General features: G+C 43.0%; 1 protein-coding gene across 1 annotated transcript in view; it reads left to right on the forward strand.

The window, feature by feature from the left end:
* The first annotated feature begins 3,078 nt into the window (after positions 1-3,078).
* The window catches only part of LOC115117564 (forkhead box protein J3-like), a 197,720-nt gene continuing 173,887 nt past the window's right edge, over positions 3,079-26,911 (forward strand). The window contains exon 1 of the mRNA XM_065001977.1: positions 3,079-3,292. The gene's annotated coding sequence lies outside the window, so the exon portion shown is untranslated. The remainder of the gene's footprint in view (positions 3,293-26,911) is intronic.

Raw genomic sequence — 26,911 nt, forward strand, 5'->3', positions numbered from 1 at the left:
TAGAAGACAACACCAGTAAGGCAAACATCAGACAAAAGCCTGAGAGACTGCAGAATCACCCCACCACTGCCAGAAATGAAGTGATTGAGGGGGAACTGCTGGAGCTAGGCTTCAACCAGCGACAGGACAAGTGCACTTCCTACAAGTCCACATCTCTTGGCAGAGACTGTACTTCTCTTTCATATAGCACACACAAACCCAGGTGAGAACAGGGGCACAGTTCAATCAAAGGCCTGAGAGAATGTAGTGATTGGCATGGGCCCTCAGAAGGTTCAAACAGCTGCACCATTGAGAGCTTCTTGACGGGCTACATCACTGTTTGGTATGGCAACTTCTTGGCATCGTAAGGCGATACAGAGGGTAGTGCGTACAGCCCAGTACATCACTGGGGCCGAGCTCCCTGCCATCCAAGACCTCTATACCAGGCCGTGTCAGAGGAAGGCCCTAAAAATGGTCAAAGTTTCCAACCACACGTCCTTTGTCTCTGCTACCGCACAGCGAGCGGTACCGGAGCGCCATGTCTAGGACCAAAAGGCACTTGAACAGCGTTTACTCCCAAGCCATAAGACTGCTGAACAGTTAAGCAAATGGCTACCCAGACTATTTGCATTGACCCCTTTTTATTTGGACTGAGTCTCTTGCACCGGCTTTATGCACACTCACTGGACTCTACCCACACACTCACACATACAACACTGACATTCCAACACACACACACACACACACACACACACCCTCTTCACAAACGCTGCCGATACTCTGCTTATGATCTATCCTGATTTTCTAGTCACTTTTGCCCCTAGCTACATGTACACTACTGTTCAAAAGTTTGTGGTCACTTAGACATTTCTTTTTTTTCTTTTCTTTTTTCCCCATTTAAAATAACATCAAATTGATCATAAATACAGTGTAGATATTGTTAATGTTGTAAATTACTATTGTAGCTGGAAATGGCACATTTTTTTATGGAATATCTACATAGGCCCATTATTAGCAACTATCACTCCTGTGTTCCAATGGAGTGTTAACTAATCCAAGTTTATCATTTTAAAGGCTAATTTAAATTGTTTCATTAAATAGTACCCACAAAACAGTTGTCTCAACTTCAACAGTGAAGAGGCGACTCTGGGATGCTGGCCTTCTAGGCAGAGTTGCAAAGACAAATCCATATCTCAGACTGGCCAATAAAAATAAAATATTAAGATGGGTGAAAGAACACAGACACTGGACAGAGGAACTCTGCCTAGAAGGCCAGCATCCCGGAGTCACCTCTTCACTGTTGACATTGAGACTGGTGTTTTGCGGGTACTATTTCATGAAGCTGCCAGTTGAGGACTTGTGAGGTGTCTGTTTCTCAAACTAGACACTCAATGTACTTGTCCTCTTGCTCAGTTGTGCACCGGGGCCTCCCACTCCTCTTTCTATTCTTGTTAGAGCCAGTTTGCACTGTTCTGTGACGGGAGTAGTACACAGCTTTGTACACGATATTCAGTTTCGTGGCAATGTCTCTCATGGAATAGCCTTCATTTCTCAGAACAAGAATAGACTGATGAGTTTCAGAAGATAGTTATTTGTTTGTTTCTGGCCATTTTGAGCTTGTACTCAAATCCACAAATGCTGATGCTCCATATACTCAACTAGTCTAAAGAAGGACAGTTTTATTGCTTCTTTAATCAGAACAACAGGTTTCAGCTGTGCTAACATAATTGCAAAATGGTTTTCTAATGATCAATTAGCCTTGATCAACTTCGATTAGCTAACACAACGTTCCATTGGAACACAGGAGTGATGGTTGCTGATAATGGGCCTCTGTACGCCTATGTAGATATTCCATAAAAAATCTGCAGTTTCCAGCTACAATAGTCATTTACGACATTAACAATGTCTACACTGTATTTCTGATCAATTTGATGTTATTTTAAAGAACAAAATATGTGTTTTTCTTTAATAAACAAGGACATTTCTAAGTGACCCTAAACTTTTGAACGGTAGTGTAGGTCCAAGAGGCTTCTAAACAGCTACCCCCAAGCCAAACTATTGAATGATAGTGTACATAATACCTAAATTACCTCAAATACCTCCTACCACTGCGCATTGACAAGGTACCGGTACTCCTTGTGTGTATAGTCTCATTATTGTTATTTTGTGTTACTATTCCCTTTTCATTTTTTTTGCACATTTTTCTTACTTAACACTACATTGTTGGGAAAGGGCTCGGTAGTAAGCATCGTAAAGTCTCCACCTGTTGTATTCGGCGCATGTGACAAATAAAATGTTATTTGATTTAGTCTGATTATATACAAAGAGTCTACACATTAACCTGAAGTGATACAAATGGCAACTGCACAATAACACAGTGACCAGCTACTGTATTGACAGCGTGGTATCTATGTCTCCGTATTTGGCTATTCAACACACAATGTAATTGTAGATCATTTGCTTATTCCCATCACATATTTGTGATGGGAAATATGATTGGCAACCTGTTTGCAGCTCAAGTGAAGCATTTTCAATGAGTACCCACTGGAGGCTCTGTTTTCCAACTGAAAACTGTATGAGGAAGCTGAAACACTGTATATATTGTACTAATAGTGATCAGACATGTTTGATTCCAGCAAAGTATGAATTAACCAAAAATGTCAATACGTCTCTAACATGAACATTACTAAGATAGTGCTCCGTGTAGAAGACTAGATGATGCTAACAACAGTATAATCTGAAGTCAAGGATAGTAGTCAAATTAATACATTCTTGCAATTAAATATTACCTTTAGTAGTACTGTCATAACTCCTGTAGTAAGATTATTAATAGCTAAAAACACATTCATTGTATTTTTTTATTTTTTTGTTATAACGATTCTGAGTAAATATGTTTTGTTTTATTACTATTATTGTTGTCGTTTTATTAAGTAGTTGTAGCAGAGGCAGAGGGAGAGAGACGGCAGGGAGGGGACTAGTTTTTTGTGGCTGTGTACATCGTAGAGTGCAGTAATACAGCCAGTGCAGTTTGCAATCTGCATCGTTCTTGAATTGTGTTGGAAGTAGTTCCGGGTATTTTTTGTGTTGTATACGACAGAGTCCCGGATGCTGGTTTTCGAGAGAAAGGGAAAAGGCGGAGAAGCCGAAGAGGGACGCCACGGGCACATCAGTGAGGGCACAACGGGTCTAATCTAGGACAAACGCCAAGAGAATAGGAACCTGAGGGACTTTCTTGTTGAAGATCAGGTGGAAGAGGAGTGGGCAGTTACTTCAACACTTCCCTGGACAAAGGCAACGACCATATATACCCAGGGTAAGTGAGCTGTAAGAACATGGGAATGGAAGTTGAACTGAGGCCCGTGAAATGGACGACTTTCATGGGGAAGTGAGCTGCACTGAAGTTCTGGGATTGAGTTCAGAAATCAGGGCCTCTTGTCAGTTATCTTTTTGCTGGGACGGAGCCTATGGGGGCACCATTAGTAACGATCCAGGTAGCTCGTTGCCAATTAACTAACATGATAGCATGGCTCATCATTTTAGCTACGTTAGCTAGCTATAACTCTCGAACTTGACAGCTAGCTATCCAGCTAACGTTAGCTTACTAGCACCATTGATAACTGAGCAACTTTGACAGCTAGCATTCGTCTTCCATATCGTTAATTAGCCAGTTAGCTAGCTACCAAGCCATGTTGTAAAGAGAACCGAACCTCTTTTTACATGGTGTGTTGCTAGCTATAATGTTAGCCAGCTGTTTAGTGGCAAAGGTTAGCTAATTTGGGAATTATCAGGTTAGTCCAAACTGTCACACGCTCTGTCGTTAGCTTGACTGGTTGGTCAATTTGGTCCCTCACACCTCATTAGCTGTTAGAATGCGGTTCGTAGTCTGATTGTGGGATTCCCCCATATAACGATGGAAGCTAGTCTAAAACGATCCAATTTGATGTCTAATAAAAAACGAATGCATTGGCAAAATGTAACTGGCAAGTTTGGCTACTAAGAACCACGAAAGCACTTGAGGGCAAGGCTGTGTTGATTCAGGTTCTAGTATTTTATTTGCACAATTTTGGAAACTTAATCCCACAAAAAGAGATCAGGTCTGGCTTGTCTTAATCACCCGTTCTTTAAATAGCAGCTACAGTGCTGTCTTCATGCACATGCAGCCCTGAAACTGCTGTTCAAGTTTTTCTGTTTTCAATAATGACTTGAGTAATTTATTTTATTTCACCTAATAACCAGGTAGGCCAGTTGAGAATGTACAGTGTGTGCAAATGTAGAAGAGTAGGGAGGTAAGGCAATAAATAGGCCATAGTGGTGAAATAATAAAAGATGTAGCATTAACACTGGAGTGATAGATGTGCAGATATACAGGGGTGCAAGAGGATAAATAACAGTATGGGGGTGAGGTAGTTGGGTGTGCTATTTACAGATTGGCTGTGTAGATGTACAGTGATCGATCGGTAAGCTGCTTTGACAGCTGATGCTTAAAGTTAGTGAGGGAGATATAAGGTTTCAGCAAAACTTTTTTTTTTCTTTTTTTTTTTCTCACTTCGTTCCAGTCATTGGCAGCAGAGAACTGGAAGGAGAGGTGTTTGCTTTGGGGATGACCAGTGAAATATGCCTGCTGGAGCATGTGCTATAGGTGGGTGTTGCTATGGTGACCAGTGATAGACTACATCCAGTTTGCTGAGTACAGTGTTGGAGGCTATTTTGTAAATGACATCGTAGTAGTCAAGGATCAATAGGATAGTCAGTTTTACGAAGGTATGTTTGGCAGCATGAGTGAAGGAGGCTTTGTTGCAAAATAGGAAGCCAATTCTAGGTTTAAATTTGGATTGGAGATGCTTAATGTGAGTCTGGAAGGAGAGTTTACAGTCTAACCAGACACCTAGGTATTTGTAGTTGTCCACCTATTCTAAGTCAGAACCGTCCAGAGTAGTGATGCTAGTCGGGCGGGCGGTTGTGGTTGTTGAAGAGCATGCATTTTGAAGCAGTTGGAGGCCAAGGACGGATTGTTCTATGTAATTGAAGCTCGTTTGGAGGTTTGTTAAGTGTCCAAAGATGGGCCAGATTTATACAGAATGGTGTCGTCTGCGTAGAGGTGGATCAGAGAATCACCAGCAGCAACGACTGTGTGTGTGTGTGTGTGTTTGAGAGAGAGAAAATTCGGCCCGAGAATTGAACCCTGTGGCACCCCCATAGGGACTGCCAGAGGTCCAGACCACAGGCACTCCGATTTGACACACTGAACTCTATCTGAGAAGTAGTTGGTGAACCAGACGAGGCAGTCATTAGAGAAACCAAGGCTGTTGAGACTGCCGATAAGAACACTGTGATTGACAGAGTTGAAAGCCTTGGCCAGGTCGATGAATACGGCTGTTCAGTACTGTCTTTTATCGGTGGCGGTTATGATATCGTTTAGGACCTTGAGCATGGCTGAGGTGCACCCATGACCAGCTCGGAAACCAGATTGCTTAGGGGAGGTGGGGCTTGGGAAAGTTGCTGCAGGAGGTGCTGAACTGTTGGTAGGAGTAGCCAGGTGGAAAATGCTTATTGAAGTTGTTGTAGATTTATCGGTGGTGACAGTGTTTCCTAGCCTCAGTGCAGTGGGCAGCTGGGAGGAGGTGCACTTATTCTCCATGGACTTTAGTGTCCCAAAGCATTTTTGCAAAGTTCTGTTTGAAAAAGCTAGCCTTGGCTTTCCTAACTGACTGAGTATATTGGTTCTTGACTTCCCTAATAAGTTGCATAGCGCTGGCTATTCAATGCTAATGCGGAACGCCATAGGCTGGTTTTGTGCTGTTCAAGGGCAGTCAAGTCTGGGGTGAACCAAGGGCTATGTCTGTTCTTAGTTCTACATTTTTTGAATAGGGCATGCTTATTTAAGATGGCGAGGAAAGCACTTTTTAAAGAGCAACCAGGCATCCTCTACTGACAGAATGAGGTCAATATCCTTCCAGGATACCCGGACCAGGTTTATTAGAAAGGCCTGCTCGCTGAAATGTTTTAGGGAGCGTTTGACAGTGATGAGGGGTGGTCGTTTGAATGCAGTCCCATTACGCATGCAGGCAGTGATTGCTGATATCCTGGTTGTAGACGGCAGAGGTATATTTAGAGGGCGACTTGGTCAGGATGATATCTAAGAGGGTGCCCATGGTTACTGATTGTACCTGGTAGGTTCCTTAATAATTTGAGTGAGATTGAGGGCATCTAGCTTAATGTAGGACGGCCAGGGTTTTAAGCATATCCCAGTTTAGGTCACCTAATGGTACGAACCCCTAAGATAGATGAGGGGCAATCAATTCAAATATGGTGTCCAGGGCACAGCTGGGGGCTGAAGGGGCTCTATAACAAGCGGCAAAGATGAGAGACTTGTTTCTGGAAAGGTGAATTTTTAAACGTAGAAGCGTGAAATGAACGTGAATTGTTTGGGCACAGACATGGAAAGTATGACAACTCTGAAGGCTACCTCTGCAGTAGATTGCAACTCCGCCCCTTTTGACAGTTCTTTCTTTTCGGAAGATGTTATAGTTGGGGATGAACATTTCAGGATTGAGTAAGCCTTTGATTCCATGAGACTTTGTTTTTTTAAATGGGTATTTTAGTCAGTGTCCAATTCCCCAAAGTACAGTTGTTTTGCTGAACAGTAATGGGGAGGGCTTTTCAAATGTGTATAATGAGACGACCATCATGCAACGTGACCTCAAAGTTCTCTCTCAATTCAGTAGAATTTATTGACATGGCAAGTTAAATTACTTGCATTGAAAAAATGGTGGGACCAACAGCAATAAGGTATTAATAGTAGTAGTGGAAATGGGATTACCATTAACCATTACCATTAATCTGTCTGTGCACTCTCAATTAAATTGATGTGGGCTTTATTGTAATCGTAAAGGAGTGTTTCTCAATATGCACACTGCCGTGCACCACACACTCATGCTCCGAGTGCATTCCTCAACCACGTTCTCTTGAGGACGAGAGTGTGGAGAACGCGTAAAACAATACATTTGAGATGCACTCGTACTCTCCCTACTGTGTTACCTCACGCTTCACCTCTCCATTTACTGACCCTTCTTCCAGCCAGGACAATGGCAACAACAGACAAAACAAGATGTGGATAGCTAAGTAACAATTCTTTGTGGCTATCTTGCTAGCTAACAGTACTAGTAGCTATCCAGTTAGCCCTATTGACTTATCGGCTTGCTATCCACAGTACGCAGGCAGGTAAACATTACAAAATTAACACAACATGTATTTATTCATGTATCAAGATAAAATATTGTAGTCAGGTAACAACATATGAGATGTGAATAGGCAACATTTCATTCTAAAGTCAGTGAATTTTCTCTAGCTTCAGCTCAAATGTCTGACACTGATTTCAAGAAATGTTGCATAATTTTTTTCTTACATGGGTGCGTCATTTCTTTACATACTTTCCACTGAGGCTTGCATCAATGCATGAATCAAAATATGTACAAACGGAGTACGCATTCGAGAAATGCCCTCATGCTCTGTTTTGCGTACTTTGGTTTGGACTCGTACTCAGACCCTATCGTAATCCAATTTGCATGCTCGAAGCACAGTAGTAAGCATTTTTGAGAAACACCCATTGTTTCAAAAGGATAAAGACATTTCAAATGTTATATTATCAGCTATGTGTTGGTAACAATGTGTAAATAGTTATTGTATGAAGATAAGGAAACGGATCTATTGGTTGTATTTAGCATAGGGCTGACCCCATTTAGTCCACTGGTTGATTGTTTGGTCGATAGGCTGTTGGTCGACCAAGATTTTTATTCGTGCAGTTTAAAATAGATAAAACAAAAAAAATATCGCACGAGACATGTCTGATTCATGCCTGTCTGAGTGGACTAATCCATTGTGGAGACCGTGGGGGTGGCACACTAGTATCACCAGTAGTACATTTACTGTTAATTACCATTTCTCACCTGCAATGATGATTTAGTTACTGTAATTTCTGTTAATGCATTCAATTTATTATTATTAGTCTAATTGATGCCGTTGTAGGAGTGGACACATTGTTTGCAGAGAGCACAACCTGCTACGCTGGTTTTGGTATATTTTATTCCATTTACCAGTTATCAATTAATTGTCTTTTGTTTGGAGCGCCCCTATCAATTTTGAGTAAGGACACGGACCTGATTACGCATGTAAAAGTAGGGCAAGTGTAGGCCTGTAAGTGTGCCCATTTGGGGATCTGATGATAACTCAACATCACTGTGGAGCTTCTCAAGTAATGTTTTTCTTTGTCTTTTAAATCCTTGGAGAATGTCAATAGTTCCTCAACGTAGCTTAATTTAAAAATCTTTCCTGCTCTCTCTTTTTGATTACACCTCGGCATGAAAGGGGAAAAAAAGTAATGCTCTGATCCAGTGGAAACTTCTTAAAGTGGGCCTGCCTGATTACTTAGCCGTTGTGCAAAATAGCCTGTCTGTTCAGAGCTCATTGGCACTGGAAACTCAGAATATTTTATACAATGTAGCAAGTTTGCTAGCACAAGCTTCAAGCTAATACAATAGTTGATACAATGTTTCAAGTTCCCAGCAGACAGGCCATGTGTAGCCAGGATATTTTCTACCTGCAGGCTGCAATGTTTTTATTTGTTGGCTTTACGTAGGCAGTTTTTTCATATTGGCAATTTTTTATTTATTTAACCTTTTTTATCTTTAACCTTTGCAATAGCAATACGTTTTTATATTTGTATTTTCATTTAGAATTTTGATTAACCACCTGACACTGATTCTGAGATATGAAGACTTTACTATAAATTAAATTAAACTGTTCCAAAAAAATGTGCATGTGAAAATCATAACTGGCGCGCAGATCAGTAGAAATGGTCTGATAACTTGGCACTCCAAGTGGAAAAGGTTGCTGACCGGTGCTGTAGCCTATTACTGGCAACTTCAGGAGCGTAACACAGGATCTGCGAAGGCCAGCAGCAGTGGGGAGTCAGGATTTTTTTCTTTTCTTTTTTCTTCTGGTTAGGCTATATTGATCTCTGGCTCACTCTTTAGAAATGTCTTCATTTTAGATCAGTGCTTAAAGCATCAGACAAGCTCAGTAGCCTACATGTTGATTTTATTCAAACATTGGGTGTGTCAAAATATGGAAAATTATCAGTTTCAAATTTTTGACCAATTGATTGGTCGAAAGGACCGATTACTCTCGGTCGACCAAGGTTTTTTTTTTTGTCAGGACAGCCCTAATTGACAGTTTTGTTTGCTCCACTGGTTGGTCTGTTTTCTTGGTAACTGATCACAAATCTTGCTGCTTTGATTGCACATTTCTGTATTTTGTCTAACTGTATTTTGTCTAACATATATACATTAACTAATGATAAATGTATATATGTTTTGTAATGTGATTTGGTCGAAATATGTTTCTAATATGGTCATACCTTTCGGCAGGAGGTAAAGTGCAGCTCAATTTCCACCTTTATTTTGTGGGAAGTGGGCTCATTCACCCCCCCACGGGAATTGTATGGTGGCTGTCAGAGAGCCTATCTTCTCCCTACTATAGAAACATGTCCTTTATTGGTCCCAATTTCTCTTTCGGAACAATATTGTACTATCCTTTCCATAATCCTTACATGCTGTCCACAGTTTGAGTCTTGAGTACAGGAATGGGTCTGCTTTTAGGATGTTACGTAATATGTTATCATAGTGATGGTAAGTGGCTTAATCTGTTTTTAGGATATTTATTAGATGGTGTCATCCGCAATTTACCATTTAGGTGCACATAACATGCAGATTGAATTTTTAAATGTGAATTTCTTACTTGATGTGCTTTGATAGAAATGCATGAATGGTGAATGAGTTGTTTCTGGATGGCTGGATGGTAGAGGGAGAGAGTGCAGCAGTATTGTTGCGGTTGTGAGCACTGAACCGTTCTCTGAGCATTGTGAAATTAGCCCATCAGTCAGTGCATCAAAGACTTCACCGTTATGCTATTGAGGATTTTCATATCCCTTATCTAATCAAATTTCTGGACCATGGAGCTGAGACATTTTGAACAGTATTGGCTACAATGTTTGTATTTGCATGAAATTAGACCACTCTTAGATGCCCTGTGTAATTCAATTGATCCACTTGTCATTTTAAGGATATCACCTTTGAGTACAATATTGTAGGCCTTATATATATATATATATATAGCTCAAAAAAATAAAGGGAACACTTAAACAACACAATGTAACTCTAAGTCAATCACACTTCTGTAAAATCAAACTGTCCACTTAGGAAGCAACACTGATTGACAATAAATTTCACATGCTGTTGTACAAATGGAATAGACAACAGGTGGAAATTATAGGCATTTAGCAAGACACCCCCAATAAAGGAGTGGTTCTGCAGGTGGGGACCACTTCTCAGTTCCTATGCTTCCTGGCTGCTGTTTTGGTCACTTTTGAATGCTGGCGGTGCTTTCACTCTAGTGGTAGCATGAGACGGAGTCGACAACCCACACAAGTGGCTCAGGTAGTGCAGCTCATCCAGGATGGAACATCACTGCGAGCTGTGGCAAGAAGTTTTGCTGTGTCTGTCAGCGTAGTGTCCAGAGCATGGAGGTGCTACCAGGAGACAGGCCAGTACATTAGGAGACGTGAAGGATGCCGTAGGAGGGCAACAACCCAGCAGCAGGACTGCTACCTCCACCTTTGTGCGAGGAGCAGGAGGAGCACTGCCAGAGCCCTGCAAAATGACCTCCAGCAGGCCACAAATGTGCATGTCTGCTCAAACGGTCAGAAACAGTTTCCATGAGGGTGGTATGAGGGCCCGACGTCCACAGGAGGGGGGTGTTGTGCTTACAGCCCAACACCGTGCAGGACGTTTGGCATTTGCCAGAGAACACCAATATTGGCAAATTCGCCACTGGCGCCCTGTGCTCGTCACAGATGAAAGCAGGTTCACACTGAGCACATGTGACAGACGTGACAGAGTCTGGAGACTCCGTGGAGAACGTTCTGCTGCCTGCAACGTCCTCCAACATGACCGGTTTGGTGGTGGGTCAGTCATGGTGTGGGTTGGCATTTCTTTGGGGGGCCGCACAGCCCTCCATGTGCTCGCCAGAGGTAGCCTGACTGCCATTATGTACCGAGACGAGGTCCTCAGACCCCTTGTGAGACCATATGCTGGTGCGGTTGGCCCTGGGTTCCTCCTAATGCAAGACAATGCTAGACCTCATGTGGCTGGAGTGTGTCAGCAGTTCCTGCAAGAGGAAGGCATTGATGCTATGGACTGGCCCGCCCGTTCCCCAAACCTGAATCCAATTGAGCACATCTGGGACATGTCTCGCTCCATCCAGACTGTCCACGAGTTAGAGGATGCTTTAGTCCAGGTCTGGGAGGAGATCCCTCAGGAGACCATCCGCCACCTCATCAGGAGCATACCCAGGCGTTGTGGGGAGGTCATACAGGCACGTGGATGCCTCATTTTGACTTGTTTTTAAGGACATTACATCAAAGTTGGATCAGCCTGTAGTGTGGTTTTCCACTTTAATTTTGAGTGTGATTCCAAATCCAGACCTCCATGGGTTGATAAATTCCATTTCCATTGATCATTTTTGTGATTTTGTTGTCAGCACATTAAACTATGTAAAGAAAAAAGTATTTAAGAATATTTCATTCATTCAGATCTAGGATGTATTATTTTAGTGTTCCCTTTATTTTTTTTCGCAGTGTATATATTTTAAAAAAATCAAGCAGCGATAAATTGACATAACGATAGTTGAGGAAGTAGAGACACAGCAGCTGCTTGTTCGGTCTGTCACCATTTCCATCCAAGGATGTTTTAATATCACGTGCACACGTACAGTGAAATGCCTTTCTTGCAAGCTCTAAACCCAACACCGCGGTATTCAATATCAATGTGGTAATAAAAATAACAAGGTAGAACAAAAACAAACAATTATAAATTAGGATGTGCTGCATTTTGAGGTGAGGCACAACTTAATTAGCCTGGAAACCATAAGCAAGCACCATGCTGTTAAATCCACAATGCATAAGCATTCCACAAATTATACCAGAACATTGAAAGGGGTTATTTTGCCCATCCACTTAGCACTTTACTGTTGTTGAATGAAAGATTCCATTCCTCACAAACTAGATTGGCAGGTTTTCTTGTGATCAGGGATGGGAATATCTATGCAGATGGTTTAGGATAGTGCTTCAGATGTACACTCACAAGGATCATGCTTGAGGCTGCCTTCTGTCTTTTCAGAGCCCTGTGTGGAAGACCTGCATTTCGCCTCAATTTTTGAGATTTTCTTTGTGCAGCGTTGATTGAGGTTTCAGCCTACATTTGTGAAGCGAAGCCATTATCCAGCTGTGCGTAACAGTGCTGCAACAAACCTCTGCTCTGACATGTTTCTGGAATTAAACAAAATAACTTTTTCTGCCGTTTGTGGAGGAGCTTGTTCAGTGGCTTAGGGTATTCATCTTATCTACCTGTAAATACTGTGTTTTACATTTCATAAAATGGTGATATTCCATTGTTGAATATTGTGGTCTTTAAGATAATGACACCATTTAAAAGAGAGTTGGGTAGTCTCCATATTGACAAAGCTGACCTAAGAGCCGGTCTCTCTCCTTTCACATACCAGCAGCTCATTTGAAATTCAGCTTTGGCTTTGTGCCTAGCCCCGTCTCACTGATAGGCTTTTTAATTTCTCCCCTCCCCTGTGGAAGTGATTATTCAAATGGAAGTCCGTGAGATGCAGATATCAGACTGCTGGTGGTAGTTAAGCCCCTGGCTAGGCAGGCTGAACGTACCAGTCTGATGCTGCCTTGGGATCGGACAGACTGTGCCCAACAGGTAGGCTATCCACAGACAAGACCAAGCAAAATATAAGCCAACATAATCCTATATGTCATAGGCTGGGCTATTATTTTAGTGATGGGTGACTGACAGCAGTACTACTAGTTTAGAGGGCAGTTGATGGTCTTCAATCCACTTGCAATAAGGTGGTGCAGTGTCCTTATTGATTAAACATATTTATATAACACATGGCCTATGCTTCTGTTTGATCCCAGAGTCATGTTTGCCTAAAAATAGCTCATTTTCTTTCTCATGCTTTGCAGTTGTTCCTCTACTACAAGACTCTTCTCCCCTGTGGATTGGGTGGGCACAAACATGCTCCTCTGTTACTATGATGGTGATTGTTGAAGGGAGGCAGGCTCTCTGAACAAGCTCAGGCCTAGCTGACTGAACGGTTTGTTTGACATCTCTCCCATGTGCTGCTCTAATCCAGTATGAAGTCTGTGCTCCTGGTTTTGATGTTGTTGAGATGGGACTAGCTCAGTCTTCATTAGCATTGCTGTGCATCACTTGAATGCAGGTTAGCTATGAAGCCATTCATGTAATGGAAATGCCTCTCTGATTCACATTTTAATCTTGTTTGCAGTCATATTGTGTGAGCCCACTTCTCCATGTTAAAGACATCTCTTTATGTGAAAGATCAGAGGGGGATAATTGCACTTAAGTGAACCTCATTTAGTGCTGGCCAGCGCAATTACAGTAACTGCAGTTCCAGGCGTTTTTGGGGGGCCTTCAGCAGCTGTCATTTGAACGCTCTGAAGCCTTGATATCAAATGGTGAATAGATTGACATTGGCAGAGCATTATGGGAAACGGCAGTTTCTAGGATGGGTTTTAATTAGTTTTTGCAGTTTTTACTCAGCTGTTTTGAATCTAAGGAAAGTCATAATTAAAAATTACAATTTAGAAACGCATTATTTTAGTAATGATTAAAAATAAATTATTCTCAAGGTGCTGTAAGGTGAAAGAAAGCCAGCACTTTTTTTCCTCAGGCGAAACCCCCAGTGCTTGTGGGAGATGTTTTATCATTAATGTTATTCAGGAGCCAAATTTTGAGTTTTGCTCAGCTGGGCGCTTTAATCTATTTTTGCTGTAAATTAATGAATTTTTAAAGAGCCCCTCACTGGATGTGGGAATGCAGCACTGGTTCAGAGTTTTCAAAATACCCCCCCCCCCCCTCACGGGATGGAGAGCGAGTTTGCTGAAGCACAACATTTTAATTTTTTATTAATCTGGCAATACACTGCCTAACTCTGTCGCTCCCTCTCCCCAATAAACTAGGCTGAATAGAGGCTATATGTCGACTGAAAGTATGGTGTAAAATTCGGGCAGAAATTTGTTGTAGACATGGATCAGTAAAATAAATGTGTGTGTGTGGTGGTTTAATTAATCTGCCTGCCCAGAATAATCAAAACATTTTGTTCATGTGTCAGGCCTCCAATTTCCCGGCGGCATCGACGGCCATGCGCCTTTGTGTGGCCGTAAGGCCCACAAAAAATGAATGCTCGTTGCTTCCTTGGGCTGGATATATTAATGTTAATTTGCCTCTCCCAGCTGCCAATCGCTGTGCTCCATAGCACCTCTCACTTACATGGCTTTGTCGGATATCTAAATTCTTATTTGCCAATACCCGTCATGTGATTTGGTCCTTTTCACAGGGGGATGCAACGGCGTCCGTCCTTGTTGAATTCCGAGGGGCACGATTATTACATTTACATGAATCATTTAGCAGACGCTCTTATCCAGGGAGATTCACCGGAGCAATTAGGGTTAAGGGTTTTACCTGGCTGCCATTGTAAGTGAGAATTAGTTCTTAACTGACTTGCCTAGTTAAATAAAGGTTAAATTAATAGTAGAAGGGGGTGAAAAGTGCCTTGCTCAAGGGCACATCAACAGATTTTTCACATAGTTTGCTATGGATTCGAACCAACTACCTTTTGGATACTGGCCCAACTCTCTTAACTGCTTGGCTACCTGGCAAAATCTGTCCACAATTTTCCTCAGCCAACAAGTAACGAACAGTAAAATCACTAGCTAATGTCAATCTACTATCTCTCATCTCCCATTCTATTGGTCAGCTTGTTTGGTGTGAGAAATAAATATTCCAGACAGACTCCGGGACAGTTGTGGGGCAATATATCCTAAATTCATACACTGTGCGTAAAAAAACAATAAAATAAACAATTCAAACGCAATGATGCTGATGTAAGAGATTCTGATGCTTTAGAATGTTGAACAATTTCTTCACATTATATGCGTAGCAATGTGCACATGGCAGTAGGCTACACCCGCAAATGTTCCAAAATGCAATTAGTGGGTAAACACCAGTATTCAAAAGCACACCTCTCATGTGAGAGGTTTTATGTGACAGAGATGGGAAATACCCTTTCAAAATTTTCGGGATTTTGTCAATGAGGCCCTTTATCTACTTTGCCTGATGAACTAATGGAAACCATTTTGTCTGTCTATTATGAAGGAAGTTAGAGGTAGTTTCACGAGCCAATGCTAACTGGCGTTTAGTGCAATGACTAGGTATCTGTTAGCATGAAAATTGCTGTCTAGAATGATTTAGTCACTAACGGTGCAAAATTATTTATCGTATATCACAATGTTTATATCGTAGTTTCATATTGTAGTTTTTATTTGTTACATGCTCTGAATTCAACAAGTGTAGACTTTACTGTGAAATTCTTACTTACAAGCCCTTAACCAACAGTGCAGTTCAAGAAGAAAATATTTACCAGGTAGACTAAAATAAAAAGTAACACAATAAGAGGAACGATAACAAGGCTATATAACAGGGGTCTCCAGTACCCAGTTAGTGTGCGGTGGTACAATCTGTCCATTGTAGGTCTGGGCGAAGTGACTATGCATAGGTAACAAACAGCGAGTAGCAGCAGTGTACAAAATGTGTGGAGGTCAATGTAAATTGTCCGGTGGCGATTTTTATGACTTGTTCAGCAGTCTTATGGCTTGGGGATAGAAGCTGTTGAGGAGCCTTTTGGTCCAAGACTTGGCGCTCCGGTACTGCTTGCCGTGCGGTAGCAGAGAAATGTCTATGACTTGGGTGACTAGAGTCTCTGATAATTCTGTGGGCTTTCCTCTGACACTGCCTATTATATAGGTCCTGGATGGCAGGAAGCTTGTCCCCAGTGATGTACTGGGCCATACACACTACCTTCTATAGTGCCTTACGGTCAGATGCCGAGCAGTTGCCATACCAAGCGGTGATGCAACCGGTCAGGATGATCTCGATGGTACAGCTGTAGAACCTTTTGAGGATCTGGGGACCCATGCAAATATTTTCAGTGTCTTGAGGGGGAAAAGGTTTTGTCGTGCCCTCTTCATGACTGTCTTGATATGTTTGGACCATGATAGTTTGTTGGTGATGTGGACACCAAGGAACTTGAAACTCTCGACCTGCTAAATATCACACAACCCTAGTACCTTGTGTCCTTGAGCTGTGAAAGCCTATTACAGGACCTGCATATTCTTATTTGCTTTTTTTGTCCTAGGCTCAGTCGAAACAATTTATATGCCTATACGATTTACACTCTTAAGAGACTTCTGTGCTCAGTGCTGGCGAAGGATTTTGCTAAGCTTACACAGCTAATGATAATGGAGCTCTCATCATACTATTTAGTATCCATTTTAATTAGTGGCTAGCTTATGCACTCTCAGCAAAATGCAAATTTCACTACCCAAGTTAAATGGCTTAATAACTTGCTAAAGATGGCCTTTTGAGTTTGATCTTCATCCCAAAACAAAGTTGTAGTCAAGTCTGTTGCTGGGAGCGTTAATAACGTTGTTATTCCAATGTCCATCGAGGTGTGTGTGTACGTGCACTAGAGTTTGTGTGCCTGTCGAGGTTTCCATTAGGGAAATTTGGCACTGGACAACGTGACCGGCAAGATTGTTCCCAGACATCCATATTCATTGGGTGTGAAACCCATTAGGGCGTCCACCCACGGTACTCAGAATCACGTTGTTTTTATATATTTTTGTACATTTTACAAATTTTTCTCTCCAATTTTTGTGATCTCCAATGGTAGTTAGTCTTGTCTCATCGCTACAACCCCCGTACCGACTCGGGAGAGGCGACGGTCGGCAGCCATGCAAAGCACGACCCCCACCAGCTGCACTGTTTCTAGACACATTGCTCACTTAACCCGGAAGCTGCACCAATGTGTCGGAGGAAACACCGAACAGCTGGCAACCAAAGTCAGCGTGCATGTGCCCGGCCCGCCACAAGGAGTCGCTAGAGCGCAATGGGACAAGGACCTCCCAGCCAGTCAAACTCTCCCCTAACCCGGCTGTCGCTGGGCCAGTTGCCGGTTGCTGTCAAAATCATATTTAAATTATTGTAATTAATCTTAACAGAAATTAACCTATAAAGCAGAACAATGTTCTTATCAAAGGTTTTATTGAAAAACAAAACATTGCCATTTGCTATAAATCATGAATGTCATTTAAAAAAGATAACATTTAGCCTTGAAGAACACGTCGCCTACACAGTAATAAAACACAACTTCAAAATATATTTGCATCATAAATTGCGAACGACCTGTCCTATAGGCTATTTGTATGAAACTTTTTTAAATTAATAAAACACAGCTGTTTTCAAATACAATCTAGGCCTCTCATTTAATTTAACCTTGGCATAAGCATTTTAAGTAGGTAAAATGTATAGCAAAACATGGCTACCAACACCATGTCATGGCTAGAAGTGTTCCAGCTTTTGTCAAATTAATGTTGGATTTGACTTTTCGTAGCGGCTTAGGAGAACTTACACAGCAGGTTAGGAGATTTAGGTTAAGGTTAGGAGAAGGGTTAGGGTTAGCTAAAATGAATGCCAAAAGTTGTTTTGTTGTTGCATTTGACAAAAGCTGGATCCCTTCTAGCCATGACTTGGCCAGCCCGCCCCACTCCCAAGTCCAGCTGCGATTCAGCCCCACAGCAGTGGAAAGAGGACAGTCTAGGCGTCCACAAAATGATGATTATTATTCATTATTATTTTTTAAATTGATGTTAGTCAATCAAATTCGATATGAAAGTACTGAAATTATGTCAAGGCTGGTTCATTGAGAGAGAGCTTATGCTCCTGTGAAATGAGAACCGTGCCATGCATTTACAGTTGAAGTTGGAAGTTTACATGCACTTAGGTTGGAGTCATTAAAACTCGATTTTCAACCACTCCACAATTTTCTTGTTAACAAACTATAGTTTTGGCAAGTCGGTTAGGTCATCTACTTTGTGCAAGACCCAAGTAATTTTTTCAACAAATGTTTACAGACAGATTATTTCACTTATAATTCACTGCATCACAATTCCAGTGGGTCAGAAGTTTACATACACTAAGTTGACTGTACCTTTAAACAGCTTGGAAAATTCCAGAAAATGATGTCATGTCTTTAAAGCGTCTGATAGGCTAATTGACATCATTTGAGTCAATTGGAGGTGTACCTGTGGATGTATTTCAAGGCCTACCTTCAAACTCCGTGCCTCTTTGCTTGACATCATGGGAAAATCAAAAGAAATCAGCCAAGACCTCAGAAAAATAATTGTAGACCTCCAAGTCTGGTTCATCCTTGGGAGCAATTTCCAAATGCCTGAAGGTACCACGTTCATCTGTATAAACAATAGTGCGCAAGTATAAACACCATGGGGCCGCGCAGCCGTCATACTGCTCAGGAAGGAGACGTGTTCTGTCTCCTTGAGATGAACGTACTTTGGCGCAAAAAGTGCAAATCAATCCCTGAACAACAGCAAAGGACCTTGTGAAGATGCTGGAGGAAACGAGTACAAAAGTATCTATATCCACAGTAAAAACGAAACAAAACTAAAAATGTTTGGCCATAATGACCATAGTTATGTTCGGAGGAAAAAGGGGGGGGGGCTTGCAAGTCGAACACCATCCCAACCGTGAAGTACGGGGTGGCAGCATCATGTTGTGGTGCTTTGCTGCAGGAGAGACTGGTGCACTTCACAAAATAGAATGCATCATGAAGAAGAAAAAGTATGTGGATATAATGAAGCAACATCTCAAGACATCAGTCAGGAAGTTAAAGCTTGGTCACAAATGGGTCTTCCAAATGGACAATGACCCAAAGCATACTTCCAAAGTTGTGGCAAAATGGCTTAAGGACCACAAAGTCATGGTATTGGAGTGGCCATCACAAAGCCCTGACCTCAATCCTATAGAAAATTTGTGGGCAGAACTGAAAAGTGTGTGCGAGCAAGGAGGCCTACAAACCTGACTCAGTTACACCAGCTCTGTCAGGAGGAATGGGCCACAATTCACCCAACTTATTGTGGGAAGGCTACCTGAAATGTTTGACCCAAGTTAAACAATTAAAAGGCAATGCTACCAAATACTAATTGGGTGTATGTAAACTTCTGACCCACTGGGAATGTGATGAAAGAAATAAAAGCTGAAATAAATCATTATCTCACTTAAATAATATGGTGACTCTAACTGACCTAAGACTGGGAATTTTTACTAGGATTAAATGTCAGGAATTGTGAAAAACTGAGTATTTGGCTAAGGTGTATGTAAACTTACGACTTCAACTGTATGAAAGCACTTGTTTCCAAAGCTCAAATTATATCCATCTTTTTACAGTTCTACTGGATGATGTTAATAAATGTTATGTTTATTGTATGTGTTGTGTGTTATACGTGACTTTATTGATAACGGTTTGCTGTTATAGGCAGTTGCTGCCTAGTGACTGCGGCATTGGAACTCTCCGATGTGAATAGATAGCAACGGTGCTTAGTTTCCAAGTGCTACAGACTAAGCTCAACTGAAGTGCACCAATTGCGCATGATACACATCATTACTCTATTTTATCAAGCCATTCCATATCTTTATAATATACATGACTCTGGCGGCATCTTACCTGACCAACTCTTTTTTTTTTTCTTCTCCCGGACAATTTGGCCCGGCAACTATTTATCGTTTTTTAAATTTATGTTTGCCAAAAGATGGCGTTTTTTTTGGCTAATGGAGAACCTGGTGCCTGTACATGTGCGTGGGATAATTTTGTGTGTTTATACTGCCAGCCTCTGTTCGGTGAAGAAAAGATGGCTCAGTTTAATTACATCTTTTGTTCCTGATTTGAATAAAGTCAGGTTAAATGGGTTAGCAGTAGAATGGGGAGACACTACTCACTGTGACTGTTCTCCTTGAACCAGACTAGTCTACATAGTAGCTTGACTCAGCCAGGCCCAGTGTCTTCTCCCTCTGCATATTATCTCTAGCTCGCTCAATGCTAATGCCTTGCACCAGATCAAAAATATTGCCACTTTTCATTTTGGAGCTTTTTCATCAATGTTGAGGACTGTGTGTGAGAGATGTGGTGCAAGGCTCATGCTCTTTATTGATGGCAAAGTTTTGCAGATGGATTATTTGGGACTGGGTGGGGGTTGTGCCTGTGTTAGGCTCTGTCTCAACCAAATGATTTACATATTTATTTTCTCTGTGCCTCAACATTTTCTGCCTGCTCAGCAGAACGACGTTGTCGCCCCGCTATGTTGTCTCTCGAACTCCAATAAATTACTCTTCACGTAGTTCATGTGCACATGAAGGTTTCATCTGTGATTCAGAAAATCCCAGAATGAAGCCAAGGAATATATCAGTGGGGTTTGAGAGGGAACGTTGATCTGTGGAGCTGTAACCGACATCATGAGTGATGACTCTTCCCCGTCCAGTCCCACCCTCCTCGTTCTCTTGCTTTTTCTCTCTGTTCTCTCCCTCCTACCTCTGTTGCTTTCTTTTTCTGGCGGTCTCTCTTGCACTCAGTCACTCTGCTAACCCCATACCACTACATTCACTAGCTGCTCCTCACTTAGCAAACAACACGTCTGTGGAGATTTCTGAAGAATGCATCTTGTTACTAAGATGAGTCATACTTCCTCTGGCCTTTGTGCTTCTCCCTCTGAGTGGATGAATAAGAGGGGAGGGCCAGGATGGCTACGGTGCACTGCAGTGACTGGGTCTGTGCCAATGGCCATAATGTACTTTAGTGTGTCGGCGATTGGGTGTGTGGCGCGGCAGATCGATGGCGCTACAGAATGGTCCACCCCAGGTGGCTGACATGACAGGCAGTGGGTCATCCCCTCGTAAACTGACTGCCTGAAATCCTAGCCCCGCCACCAACCTTGGCAGGGCTACGTTAGGTTGGGCTTGGGAGGCAGGCAGGCCGTGGGGCTGGAGAGGATGGAGCCTGCTGCACCTGGTCCTGTCTGAAGAAATGACTGCCTCAGTCTTTGGAGGAATTTGGTATGGTGTCAACTTTGTCTAATGCAGGAATGAAGAGATTCCTTCATAAAAGCTTGCACTGTGGTACATTTTGTGCAATAGGCCTATACACACACCTGCCAACCTGGAAGCCTAGGCTTATTTTCTTTACTACATGGAAATTCTATTAGGCTACTTTTTTTTTTTTTGGTAAGAATATGTGAAGTAATTGTTATGTAGCATATGTCAACTTTTTAAAATAAAAATGCTATTAGTGTGTAAGTGAATAATTGGAATGACACTGTTGAAAACGTTCAGTGTCGCTCATTAGGCCCCAGTCTGTCGTCTCTATAACTGCACTATTTGGTCTCTTGCCAGGATCAGTGACTCACAGGAGACTGCGTGACCTATTTAAGTCTTCTAGGAGTGCCAGAGAGACCTATTTATTTATATATTTGCAGCAGAATACAGTGTGGGTAAATATAAGTCAATTAAAATGTAGTTAAACCCATTTTTGGATCTAAGCACCTAAAGGCTGTTTCAGTATGGTAGTCACCTCAGAGGATTCCCTTCATTATCGCTGAGCCACTGAGGCATTCGGCAAACATTTCAGATGTAATATCTCATTAGCAACAAATTATAAAATGTTATATTTTGTCTCTTGCTCCTGAAGCCAATTCCAGAAATGTCAGCATCTAACTCATTTTAAGCCCTAATGGTACACTGTACTTTAGTGATGGGGGAAAATATCTATACAATTACATATTGGGATATTATAGCTAAATGACTAATGTTTTTGTTTTGAAAAATGCATCTGGATACAGTATCAGCTTTCTTGTTTGACCTGGAAGCCTATTCCTGGCCTTCTAAGAACATCTGAGGAGTGGCAGCTAGAGGACTACAGCAGTTGAGGCAGGTAGTTCGTAGTGAGGACAACTGGCTACTATTCTGAACTTTGTGGTGATCTTTCTGGTGCCGAGAGCTACTGAGGCATCACCCAAGTGGGTGTTATACAGAGTGGAAAATAAAGTCCAGTGGTTTTAAGAGTCAGGCTGGTTCCCAGACTTGCCCCCTCCAAGATCTTCAGCAAACACCATAATCTACCGTCCTCTGACCAGCTCTCTCCGCTCAGGTCTTGAACTGACCCTCCATCTTCAGAGGGTGCCACTTTCAAAGACTTGGCCTCTGTTGGTTGACCTGTCATGATATCTTGAATGTTTTCTTTTTTTTTTTGCTCTTGAAGCGCTTTGAGATTACATGAAATGTATTGTAGCTGAACTATAGTAGCTCTGACAATGAGGGGTAATACACCTATAGTGCCTATAACCCCCCCCCATACGTGTGCATAGATGGGACAGATTCTACATGAATTACATTTTTAAAAGATTTGACAAAGGTTTGTGCGTAGTCGTCATGGTTACCAGTGAACGAAAGCAGGGGGCAAGATCAAAGCTTATGAGAGCAGTCAGCTATGCGCTGGCTTTGATTGGAAAATGGTGCTGTTTTCCTATGCAGACAGCGTCTCGAACTTGAATCGCTAATTGCCGTTGAATGCAGTGTCTTAGCTGCTCTTTTCCCATCTACAAGGCTCTGCTGCTTTGAAATGTCAGTTTTGTTTGTCTGCCGCCTTCGTCTTGACACAATCGGCCCGCTCAGTCGACTCCTTGGAAACCCCCCCCCCTTCCTGGCCGCCCCAGGGTGTGTTCACTCATTTTATTCAGCTTCCAATACTGTGATGTCTTCACTTTCCTCCCTTCTGGTTTCCCTCTCCTCATTCAGATGCAGGAGGCGGAGCTGCGTTTGGTCTGAAAGCCTGTGTAGGGGGTGATGGTCTATACAGTAGGGGGTGAGGGAGGGACTGTGTGCATGGAGACTTCAATTACTTAATGTGCTCTGTAAAAACTGGCCACACTCCCGCTATGTTCTGTAGCTCACTGGCCTGATTGCTTCCTTTTTGTGCAAGTCTAGCTACAGAATGTCAAAGGGATGTTCTGACAAAAGTGATTATGATTGAGGATGAAGAAATGAGTAGTGCCTCTTTAGCTAATACTGATTACTACTGGGGGAAGCGGTTCAAGTCCGAGCATCCCCCATAGTGCTCTCTTCACATTATTCCTTCTCAGAAATGACTGGCTTTGAAACCCCCTTGTCTGCCTGATGCCTGTTCTGTGATTAGTGTTGTTTCCTAGCAGTGAGGCTTTATTCATGTGGTTAGTGTTGGTCTATTCATTTTCAGCTCTTGCTGGTTTTCAGGTTTTGCAACCCTACTTACCATTTTGTGCACATTTGTTTACATCCCTGTTAGTGAGCATTTCCCTGTGCATTTGGTATGCTGACTGCAGGAATGTCCACCAGAGCTGTTGCCAAATCATTTTATGTTCATTTTTCTACCATAAACCACCTCAACGTTATTTTTGAGAATTTGGCAGTACTTCCAACAGGCTTCACAACCTCAGAATATGTGTAACCATGCCAACCCAGGACCTCCACATCCGGCTTCTTCACCTGCAGGATCGTCTGAGACCAGTCACCCGGACAGCTGATGAAACTGAGGAGTTTTTCTGTCTGTAATAAAACCCTTTCGTGGGGAAAAACACATTCTGATTGGCTGGGCTTGACTCCCAAGTGGGTGGGCCTATGCTCAGTCATGTGCATATCATAAATGGGGGCCTAATACATTTATTTCGATTAACTGATTTCCTTATATGAACTGTTACTCAGTAAAATCTTTGAAATAGTTAGATTGCGTTTTATTTTTTTTTAAAGTATATTTGCCTTTTTTATTTCTAAACTCTGGGATAATTCAACTTTGATCCACATTTTTTGGGGGATGCACTCTACTGTAATGCTAACAAATGTAAAAAATTCTCACTGTCAATACAATGTATTCAGTGGATGTAGTCTACATATAGAAACCATATGATCTGGCACCTCTGAGTGTGTGGCTATTCGTGAGACTAAGTGTTTGGGTCTGATAGTGGCGTTCTCATGGGGAACTGTCAATACTAATTTGAAGCGCCTGGTTTACAGACTCTGTGGGGCAGCAGTCTGCTGGGCTACAGGTCCTCTGCTCCTCTCTGACCCAGTGAGTCATGTGAGTCATGCCACATGACAAGCCACTTTCGCCAAGTGAGTCATCCCAAAGAAAGCACCTCATATGGAGGAGGCTGACGGGGAACCAGGAACGTCTCTTTCTGAACTTTTTTAATGATATTGTTAAATTGCAGTAAAAGGTCATTTGATTTAAAAAATAATAATTATGCCGTCTTGTATGCAGAATCTGTTTTTTAGTTTGTCAGCGTACTATTCACAGCATAGTCACTGTGTGCATCCATGCTGTTTTCTGCCTACCAGTAACTGTGTCATCTGTCACTAGTGTCCAAATAGTCTTGGCTACATTCTAATATGACCCCTTTGTGGAAAGGTGAGAGTCTCACGAACACATACTTGTTGGTTGTTTTGCTCTTGGATGCCTACAGGCCTTGAAAACATGTATGGAAGTGCATATACAGATTGTTTTACTTCCAAAAATAAGGGGTTAAATACATGTCTAGTAAGTTCATCTTTGACAAAGCATAAACAAAGAGATGCTTACTAGGCCAGAGGCATAGAAGGCTAGGAAATGATAATTGATCATACACCCTTCTTCCATGGAATGGATAAGAGAGAGCACAAAAGTATTTAATTCCATTTATAACATCTGAAGGTGTAACCTTTCAACACAAAACCAACCACTATTGACCTATCATTCAATAGCAAGTTTAGAGTAGCCTGACCACCAGAATGTGTTTAGTTTGTCAGCGTACTATTCACAGCATAGTCAACGTGTGCATGCATGCTGTTTTCTGCCAAGTAGTAACTGACGATTGTATAGCCTAGTGTGTTGAATGGAATGGCTTTTTCATTGTCATCCGTTGAATGAATTCTCTTATTTCTCAGATATTTCCAGCAATATTGGCAGAGAACTTAAGGGATGGGGTATATTTATGTGTTTCATCTGTTTGGAAAGCGTTCTTTAAACATGAATGTGCATGGCGTTCAGACCTACATGTCCTCCACAGAGTTAGCATGGCTGTTTCACAAGACCTGTAGGCTACCCTAACCACACAGTTTTCCATTTAAACTAGTAAGGCATTCAACTCTCCTGCCTCCTTGTCTAAAGATCCCATTGTATCAGTTGAACTCTGACTTTGATTTCTACAGCAAATTGACTAACAATCTTCTTTACTGTGGCTCTCCTGTTCCGCGGGTTGTATGGCTGTGCGCGGGTTGCATGGCTCGGGGTGGGTGGGTGGGTGTGTGCGTGCGTTTGTCGGTGTGTGCGTGCGTTTGTCGGTGTGTGCGTGCGTTTGTCGGTGTGTGTTGCGTGGCTCGGTGTGTGTTGCGTGGCTCGGTGTGTGTTGCGTGGCTCGGTGTGTGTTGCGTGGCTCGGTGTGTGTTGCGTGGCTCGGTGTGTGTTGCGTGGCTCGGTGTGTGTTGCGTGGCTCGGTGTGTGTTGGGGGCTCGTGGCTCGTGTGTGTGTGTGTGTGTGTGTGTGGGGGTTACGTGGTTCGGTGTGTGTGGGTTGCGTGGTTCGGTGTGTGTGTGTGGGTTGCGTGGTTCGGTGTGTGTGTGTGGGTTGCGTGGTTCCGTGTGGGTTGTGTGGCTCCGTGTGGGTTGTGTGTGGGTTACGTGGCTCAGTGTGTGTGTGTGGGTTACGTGGCTCAGTGTGTGTGTGTGTGTGTGTGTGTGTGGGGGGTGGGGGGTTACGTGGCTCTGTGTGTGTGGGTTGCGTGGTTCGGTGTGTGTGTGTGGGTTACGTGGCTCAGTGTGTGTGTGGGTTACGTGGCTCAGTGTGTGTGTGGGTTACGTGGCTCAGTGTGTGTGTGTGGGTTACGTGGCTCAGTGTGTGTGTGGGGGTTACGTGGCTCAGTGTGTGTGTGGGGGTTACGTGGCTCAGTGTGTGTGTGGGGGTTACGTGGCTCAGTGTGTGTGTGGGGGTTACGTGGCTCAGTGTGTGTGTGGGGGTTACGTGGCTCAGTGTGTGTGTGGGGGTTACGTGGCTCAGTGTGTGTGTGGGGTTACGTGGCTCAGTGTGTGTGTGGGGGGTGGCTCAGTGTGTGCTCACGTGGCTCAGTGTGTGTGGGGGTTACGTGGCTCAGTGTGTGTGGGGGTTACGTGGCTCAGTGTGTGTGTGGGGGTTACGTGGCTCAGTGTGTGTGTGGGGGTTACATTTACATTTAAGTCATTTAGCAGACGCTCTTATCCAGAGCGACTTACAAATTGGTGGCTCAGTGTGTGTGTGGGGGGTTACGTGGCTCAGTGTGTGTGTGGGGTTACGTGGCTCAGTGTGTGTGTGTGTGGGGGTTACGTGGCTCAGTGTGTGTGTGTGTGGGGTTGCATGGCTGTGTGTGTGTGTGTGTGTGTGTGTGTGGCTCAGTGTGTCGGGGTTACATGGCTCAGTGTGGGGGGTTACATGGCTCAGTGTGTGTGTGTGGGGGTTTCGTGGCTCAGTGTGTGTTTGGGGGGTTACGTGGCTCAGTGTGTGTGGGGGGTTGCATGGCTGTGTGTGTGTGTGGGCTTACATGGCTCAGTGTGGGGGTGTGTGTGGGGGGGGGCTTACATGGCTCAGTGTGTGTGGGGGGGCTTACATGGCTCAGTGTGTGTGTGTGTGGGGGCTTACATGGCTCAGTGTGTGTGTGGGGGGGCTTACATGGCTCAGTGTGTGTGTGGGGGGTTACATGGCTCAGTGTGTGTGTGGGGGCTTACATGGCTCAGTGTGTGTGGGGGGTTACATGGCTCAGTGTGTGTGGGGGGTTACATGGCTCAGTGTGTTTGGGGGGGTTACATGGCTCAGTGTGTGTGGGGGGTTACATGGCTCAGTG

Source organism: Oncorhynchus nerka, linkage group LG15 (genome assembly GCF_034236695.1).
Source record: "Oncorhynchus nerka isolate Pitt River linkage group LG15, Oner_Uvic_2.0, whole genome shotgun sequence".
In the NCBI taxonomy this organism is placed as follows: Eukaryota; Metazoa; Chordata; class Actinopteri; order Salmoniformes; family Salmonidae; genus Oncorhynchus; species Oncorhynchus nerka.